At 42.0% G+C, this 8,631-nt stretch overlaps 1 pseudogene; it reads left to right on the top strand.

Annotated features, from left to right (window-relative positions):
- The first annotated feature begins 2,207 nt into the window (after positions 1-2,207).
- On the top strand, positions 2,208-3,125 carry LOC102811009 (annotated as a pseudogene).
- Positions 3,126-8,631: the final 5,506 nt, after the last annotated feature.

Raw genomic sequence — 8,631 nt, 5'->3', positions numbered from 1 at the left:
CTCTGCCCTTTTAACACCCAAGTCTGAAAGCTGTTCTCTGCACTTTTCAGTGTATTTGATGTGCTCTGTTATTTTCCATGAGGTAGGATAGGGAGCAGGAACATGAAGACCACCTTGAGAGAATTAGGAATCTTGCACTGGTGGGAAATTGCCGCTATGTGACATCACCAACATTAACCTTGCAGTCACTGGAAATCCTCCCAAAGACAAAAGTCATCAATCCCCAAATACAGAACACTCCAGAAATCCTGGGGCCGGGAAACTCCAAATAAGCTCAGAATATGAGCCAGAAAAAATAGAATGCAGTCATTTCTCCAAATGATTTTATGTGCATTAGCCTAGTTCAGACCCAGAAATTTCTCTTGGCAATTTCTTTTTTATTCCATCTGGTAGCTGAAGAAAGGCATGTGGTTGGAAGTGGTTGGGAGAGGCTAGGATGGAAAAAGTGAAGACTAGGTTTTGTATTTACATTTGTGTAAAGATTACAGCCTTGGCAACCTTACGGGGCAGTACTGCTCTGTCTTATGTTGTTGCTATTGTTAAGTGCTGTTGAGTCGGTTCCGACTCGTAATGACCCTGTATAGGGTTTCCGAGGAACTGCTAGTGGATTTGTACCACCAACCTTGTGGTCCAGTGCTTTCTCCCACCGCACCACACCAGGACTCCTATCTGTCTTATGCTGCTGTTGTTGGGTGTCGTCGAGTCAGTTCCAACTCAAAGCGACCCTGCATAGGAGACCCTGCAAGGAGCTGCTGGTGGATTTGACCCTCCGATCTTGTGGTTCAAACCTACCTTGTTGTCTAGTGCTTATTCTACAGTGCCACACACATCTGTCAAATAGGGTCAGGGGCACCTTAGTTTTCAAGTTGACATCTTTGCTCTTCAACACTTTAAAAAGGTCTTGTGCAGCAGATTTGCCTAATGCAATACATTGTTTGATTTCTTGACTGCTGCTTCCATGAGCGTTGATAATGGATCCAAGCAAAATGAAGTTTTTGACAATTTCAATCTTTTCTCTATTTATAAGGATGTTATTAATTGGTCCAGTCATGAGGATGTTTATTTTCTTTACATCGAGGTGCAACCCATACTGAAGGCTGTAGTCTTTGATCTTCATCAGTAAGTATTTTAAGTCCTCTTCACTTTCAGCAAGCAAGCTTATGTTATCTGCATACTGCAGGTTGTTAATGGGTCTTTCTCCAATTCTAATGCCTAGACACCAACCAATTGGTTGGTGACTCTTGAGTCTTGCTAAGATGTGTGACTAGACTTATAGGCAATTATTAGATTTAGATTCATATTTAGACTTTTAAGTAGAAAAATCTGTAGGAAACCTTTGATTAGAAAATGGTTATGAAATTTATGGAATTATCTAATCTTCCATTCAAGGATGAGGTAGGTCTTTGTGTTTGGTCATTTGAGAATTGCTCAATATAATGCAGAAGAGAAAGGGCTGTTTGTATTATAATATGGATTATGAGGTTCTTCAATCTTTTCTTTCTAACCATGAAAAACACAGCCTGTTAGCAATGATTAATCCTCAAGTATTGGAACAGTGAGAGACCTTTTATTTTTTAAAATTTTCAGATGTTTGTTTGAATTTTTTTTTAAACAAATATTTGTTTGGCAATTGTCTTGCTTTATTCTTAAGCCAACAAGGAAGAGTTAGGTTTCTCATGTACTTTATCTGGTCAGTAAGAGTTTTAATAAAGAAACTGCACGGACATTCTTTGCCTCAGAGATGAGGATTCTTTTTTCTGGGCATGTGTTAAGGGGTGTGTGTGTGGGGTGGAGGGAACCCATGTTTAAAAAGCTCCCAAGCAGATTTTGCTTTCCTTAGCTAAGGAAATTAAGATTTTGGTGTGCTCTGCCAGTGCAAGTGAATTGAATTGAATTTCTTTAAGTGGAAGAGAAACTGGTTCTTCTAGGCCTCCCACAAAGATCTAGAGATACCCTGACAAAGAAATAATCCATGTGGCTTAGAGACTAAAAAGAATTCTGTAGAGTTGAGGTAAACAAACATCCTTATATAAACAACAACAAGAAATCTTTTACTTTAAACATATATCTACTTGTCTTTTTGACTGAAAAGAAGTCTTTAAAAAAACAAATCCAGGAACTGATATTCCAGAAGCGCGGTGGCCTGCGGCTGAGGAGCCAGAGTGAAGCGGCTGAACAAGGCTGAGAGCCCCGGGAGGCGCAGCGACATGGAGGTGACCAGGATATCATAGCCCACGGTCAGCAGCACCCCCAACAGCTTTCGCTCTGAGAAGCGGTACGGTTGCAGCGTCACCATCGCTGAGTTCAAGTAAGTGTAAACGGGAGCTGGTAGTGGGCAGTCCTGCTTCGTGCATGGAGCTGGAGCTCTGTGGGCCAGATGACAAGTTCTACAGCAAACTGGACCGGAGGATGCACTCCTGGGCTCATACCCTGTGGACGATGGCTGGCGCATCCACGTCATTGACCACAGCCGTGCCTGCCTTGGGGAGTATGAGAATGTGTCTAAGGTGGAGAAATACAAGATATCCCAGGAAGCCTATGACCAGAGACAAGACTCAGTTTGCTCCTTCCTGAAGCACAGCAAACTAGGCGGATACAACCAAGAGGAGCGGGCGCAGCGGAGCCAGAGACTACCAAGAATCTCAGCGAGGAGAGGACCCAGGCTGATGCCATCTCTGTGGGCAGTTGCTGCGAGGTGTGGGCGCCTGGACAGCCTTCTCGCCGGGGCACTGTCAAGTATGTAGGACTCACAGATTTCAAGCCTGGTTACTGGATTGGTGTCCGCTATGATGAAGGAGCTCTGGTAGCGTAGTGGTTACGAATCGGACTGCGAACCTTAAGGTCAGCGGTTCGAAACTATCAGCCGCTCCGCGGGAGAAAGATGAGGCTTTCTACTCCCGTAAAGATTTACACCCTCGGAAACCCTGTACAGGGTCGCTATGGGTCGGAACCGACTCGACGGCACTTAACAACAACAACAATGATGAACCACTAGGAAAAATGATGGCAGTGTGAATGGGAAGCGCTGCTTTGAATGCCATACCAAATATGGCGCCGTCGTCAAACCATCAGCTGTGACGGTGGGAGACTTCTCTGAACAGGACTACGGGTTGGATGAAATGTGATGCCCAAGGAAGGGTACCACTCTACCGCAGCTTCCCTTACTCGCCCCCTCTCCAATGTCTTTGTCAAGGACCCTCTTTCCCTGGTCCCATTTTCATTTTATTTACTTCTCCCTTGCCAATGGCTTTTTGAGACATGTACATTAAATTTGTGGAAAACTTAAAAAAAAAAAAAAAAAATCCAATCACTGTCCTGGAAACTGCCTGTGATTTGAAATCTCAACAAGCTTGTCAACCCCAGCACTGGAGTTTGTAAGAGAACCTCAACTCCTAGTAAAAAGCCTGGAGCTGGGGTTAGGAGCGAAGCTCAGTCTTCATGGATGAGGGCAGAAAGAAACACTGTGTGTATCCATGGAGATACTTTCCAGTCAAGTGGAAGGGATCACCTTGCAACTTCACTCAATTAGAGCCAGATTTATTTTATTTTATTTTATTTTTTGCCCCCGTGAATTGAAAAACTTGAATGGACTCTGAAGAAATTCTCCAACAACTAGAAGTGAAATCTGATTAGAATGTTTTAATGACTTTGCTAAACTCTATGGCATGGTTTGTGGACCCAAATGTACTTTATGTCTCTTGCTCCAAGATTGGGCTAGATCAGGACTATTAGAATACCAATATGGTAACATGATTTGAAGACTATGATCAATGTCACTCAGTTGTATACATAGAAATGGTTGACTTGTGTGTGTGTTCTGCTATGCATATTTTCAACAACAGCAAAAATAAAATACATCATTTTAAAAATAATAACAAATATCCTTTTTCATTTTCTCTAAGTCCAAATGAACTGCTTGACTCAGAAATAAGTCTCTTCTTGCTTAAAAAAGAATATAAATTACATGTATACTTGAGCATACACACACAAAAACACACACACATACATATTTTGTTTTCGCAAGTAATAAAAGGTAAGTCCATGCTAGGAAAAGAAAAACGTGGAACAAAGGCATGGACACTATAAAAATGTAGAAGCGTTTAAGAATACTTACAGCTAATACCAGTATAATAGGATAGTAAAGGCTTTGGGATAAGTTTGTTTATAGATGCACCCTAATGGCGATTTTTAAATATAACCCCAGAAGACCAGGCTAAATATCCATTAGTAGGAAAGCAGTCTACAGATTGTACTGCATAAAATAATGGGACACAGCCTTCAGAAATGATGCTGAGTTTTTTTCATTTATAGATAAGGAAAGATATCTGTGACATGAAGTGAGAAAACCAGATTGCAATGTTGTGTAAGAGGTCCTTTTGTGCAGATGTGTGATATATAAAATGAAATACGAAACATGTAACCTGTATAGAACAAACTACTAAACACATACAAATCAAAGTTTAAAAGGAAAAGCTTGGAATCAGAAAGTACTTCCCTCTGGGAGTGGCAGCTCTCTGGCTCGGGAGACTAACTGGGAATGGGCACAAATTTCCTAGGGCTCAGGAAATGTCCTGATCTAGGATGGCAACAAGGGGACACGCTATTTTAAAAGATTTAAAAATTGTAGAGAGGTGAAAAAAAACAAACTATAGGACTGCACACTCATTTTTCCATATATGTTGTTGAGAGTTGTCACTGTGTTCTAACTCATAGCGATCCTGTATAGGGTTTCCAAGGCTGTAAATCTTCTTCAGGAACAGAAAGTCTCACCTTTCTCCTGCAGATCAGCTTGTGGGCTCCAACCACCAATCTTATCATTCTCGGCCAGTGCTTATCCTATGGAGCCACCATGCTCCCATATGTATGTCTTCAAAAAGTTCATGGAAAAATTCCATTATCTTTTATTTCCATTTTCCAAAGACTTTTTGAAGCACCCTTGTATACAGGAACCAAGATGCTGGAATCAAGATCTTTGGAAGATGATGTTATGAGTAATTTTTATTTTCCCTATTATATCTTTCTTTATTATCCAAATTTTTTTAATCATGTATTTCTTTTATAATCTGAAATAAGCAATAATGCTGTTAATTAGGGGGGAAATAAACCCTTAAACACTAATATGGTGGTGCTTTTCTCAGGATACAGGTAGAAGTTCCTTTTACCAGACTCAGTTCTTGATTTGTGGTAGGCATATAATATCCAAAACAAAAGAACCCAATGCATTGCTGGGCAGGCGATTCCAACTCATAGGCACCCACAGGGTCTCCAAGGCTGTAATCTTTACAGAACAGATGGCCACATCTTTCTTCTGAGGAGCAGCTGGTGGGTTCAAACCACCAACTTTTTGGTTAGCAGCTGAATGCTTAACCACTGTGCCATTCAGGGCTCCTTATATAATAACCATGTAATGTTTTCTATACATTCTAAAAATGTTCCCCAAATCTCAACTACATCAACAGTTTTCACCTCATGGCTAAAAGATACAACATGGAGACCTAATCCTCCTGCCTCATTAGGAAAATCAACAACCAAAAGAGGTCATAGACCAGAGCAGTGTCCAGCCCCAGAGGGAAGTGAATGGGCTAAGAGATGAAGGAAACCCTGTCTCAGACTCCTGCAGCTCCAGCCTAGAAGTTGAAGGGCTCCGTTGAGGTGCATTGCTGTGTACGTGCCAGGTTATGTTTATTTCATGTTCTGAATGATTCCTTTTTAACCTACCAAGTATTTATAGCCCATAGAAAGCCAGAGATGAAAGTCTTTGCAATGTGCAAAAGCCATAAATGACAAGATCTTGTTAGGGTGGCCGAAGCCAGGAGGGTTGTCAAGCTCATGCATGTATCTGTCCGTCTGAAGCCCCGTTCATTACGACTGAGCTTTTCTGGCCTGGTCCTCAGAGGAGAATGGGTGACCCTAGGGAAGCATTGTGACCGCTGTGTTGTGAGCTGAAGGAGAGCCATTGAACGCAAACAAAAAGAAGGCTTCAAGGATACACTGCAACACAATGAGAACCATGCCACAGGCTCTGATGGCTAGGAGGTGACAGCAGGAATGACACAATTAGGGACAGGAGTGTTCAATTTAGGGGGAAAAGCCAACAGAAGTATGCTGTTGGTGGGACAAAGGGGCTGAGTTCTAAAGTACCCCCAATAAGCAGCTTCCACAAAGGGCAGCCCATGTGCACGTGGCAGGCTCTGCAGATGGCTCTTTAAGCCACGCTAAGGCCTGGCACACTAAAAAGAGCTCAGGGCAGCAGGCTTGAAGGCATAGGAGAGCAGAGCTGCTGTGTAAAAATGTGCATGTGCCCTCACATACCAGACACAGTCCCGGCCAACAAAGCTGCGCCTGGCAGGACTGGTGAGTCTCCAGCCTGTTTCTGCTCTTTTCCTGCTTCTGCCCACGTTCTCGCCTCCCCAGCACTCCCTGATTTATGCATTTTTGAAGTGACAGGCCGGGTTACAATCCCCACATCTCATTTGTTCAACCATTTTGGTCATATAGTTCAGTCAACATATTGGTGAACGCTTTTTTTTTGAGACAAAAATTCTCAGAAAATAAGAGCTTATAATCTTCTGAAAGCACAAGTTAGAAAGAACCACACCTTACCTAGAAGGAATACTAATGATATACGTTGTCCCTCACAATGACAATGACAAATATGAAGAAGATAAATGGAGTAACATATGTGTTTAAACCAAACTGCTCTCCTGCAATATCAGGCCCTGGTAATCCTTTATAAATATATTCAAAACACACCCACACCAATGAACTCATCCTGTCTTTGGTGTGTTGTTGAAGCAGGCAAGACAAGGAAGGCTCTTATGTGCTCTTGAGGTTGAGAAAATGGAGTTCATGAGTGGCAAAGAGCCCACCGTAAACACGCTAAGCACTATTGTCTTTGACTTCTGGCCGTGCTCTGAATACAAGCATTATATTTTTCTTAGAGTTCTTCTAGGAATATTTCCTTCTCCCAATAAGTCCACTTTGCAATGAAAATATTTGTGGTGATGGAGGTGGTGGTGTGCTGTTGAGTCAGTTCCAATTCACAGTGACCCCATATAAAGTTTCTGAGGCTATAAATCTTTACAAGAGCAGAAAACCTCATCTTTCTCTCACAGAGCAGCCAGCGGACTCGAACTGCTTATATTGCAGATGGCAGTCCAACTTGTAACCCACTATGCTATCAGATGTTGTTGTTGTTAAGTTCCATCGAGTCCGTTCTGACCCATAGTAACCCTGAACAGGGTTTCCAAGGCTGTACATCTTTATGGGCGCAGAAAGCCTCATCTTTCTCCCATGAAGCAGCTGGTAGTTTCGAACTGTTGACCTTGAGGTTCACAGCCCGATTCGTAACCACTATGCTATCAGATAGCTCCTATAAATCCTATCAATTTTAGGAAGTAGACTTTTTGTAATAGTAGGCCAAAAATCAGTGTCCCTTGAAAAAAAATAGACTTCAAATTTCCCACTTTGCATTGAGGATGATGTATTGAACTGGCGGCTTTTGTGTATGGTTGTTCCGTGTGTGTACTGCACAGCCTTACCACCATGCAAACAGACTATGATGTACAGTCTAATCTAGATTGGCGGTGTTGCTTGGTGTTAACCAAGTAGATGAGTGCTTGAGTTAGGATACTGTTACTTTTAATGCAATTAAATAGTGGTTCCTTCTCTTCTCTTCTACATCCTAACTCGGGTAAAGTAGCAGGGCCATTGTTTCCACGCCTATTGTTTTGTCTGTCCTATCTCCCAGAAGCCCCTCTGCCAAGCATGAGTGTCTTCACACTGCCCAATAATAACATAGTCACTAGGCTGCCCTGTGTCATGGTAATAATGATTATGTCTGTATATTGAAGCTCTACTTTGTGCTGAGGGATTTATGAATATTGTTTAGTTCCCTAACAACACAACACCGAAAACTGGCCCAATATCAAACTCAGGTCTGTTTAACGCTAGAGACTAAGTTTGTAATATGTTGTTGTTAAGGACCAGTGAGTTGGTTTGGACTCATAGCAACCCTGGATAGGGTTTCCAAGGAACGACTGGTGGGTTTGAACCACTGCCCTTGCAGTTAGTAGTCCAGTGCTTATCCTACAGAGCCACACAGATAATATAGTAACTGTAAAGTCACTTGTTCCCACAGGTCATTCTAATCCTCCTTTAGTTCCCTGAAGCTGTACTCATTCTCCTGCCTCAAGAAAACCAATTTCCAGAGATGATAACATGGAGAGACAGAGCAGCTGAGGACTCTAGACTCATGGAAAGAGAAATGCTGAGTGCTGGCGGCCAGGAGACAGGCTTGTAGAACGTGCCCTTTGGTTGTTTAAATGATTATACATTCCTGAGTGTTTTTGTGTACATTCAAACAAACAAGCAACAACAAGAAGAAAAAACAAAACAAAACAGAGGGACTAGGAGACAGAAGTAAATACTGTTGAATGATGATGCATGGAGGGCATTGTAATCATTGCAATGAAACAAAATACAATAGAATAAATATAAACCTGATGTACTCCCGTGTAAACCATCACTCAATTCACAATAAAAACTTAAAAAAAAGAAAGACAATTTCTGCTGTGCTGTAGGATAAGACTGGATACTAACCACAAGGTCAGTGGTTCAAACCCACCAACC

This window comes from Chrysochloris asiatica, unplaced genomic scaffold, assembly GCF_000296735.1.
Source record: "Chrysochloris asiatica unplaced genomic scaffold, ChrAsi1.0 scaffold00094, whole genome shotgun sequence".
Classification (NCBI taxonomy): domain Eukaryota; kingdom Metazoa; phylum Chordata; class Mammalia; order Afrosoricida; family Chrysochloridae; genus Chrysochloris; species Chrysochloris asiatica.
Note: the sequence above shows the minus strand (reverse complement) of the source record. Positions and strands in the feature narration are given on the sequence as shown.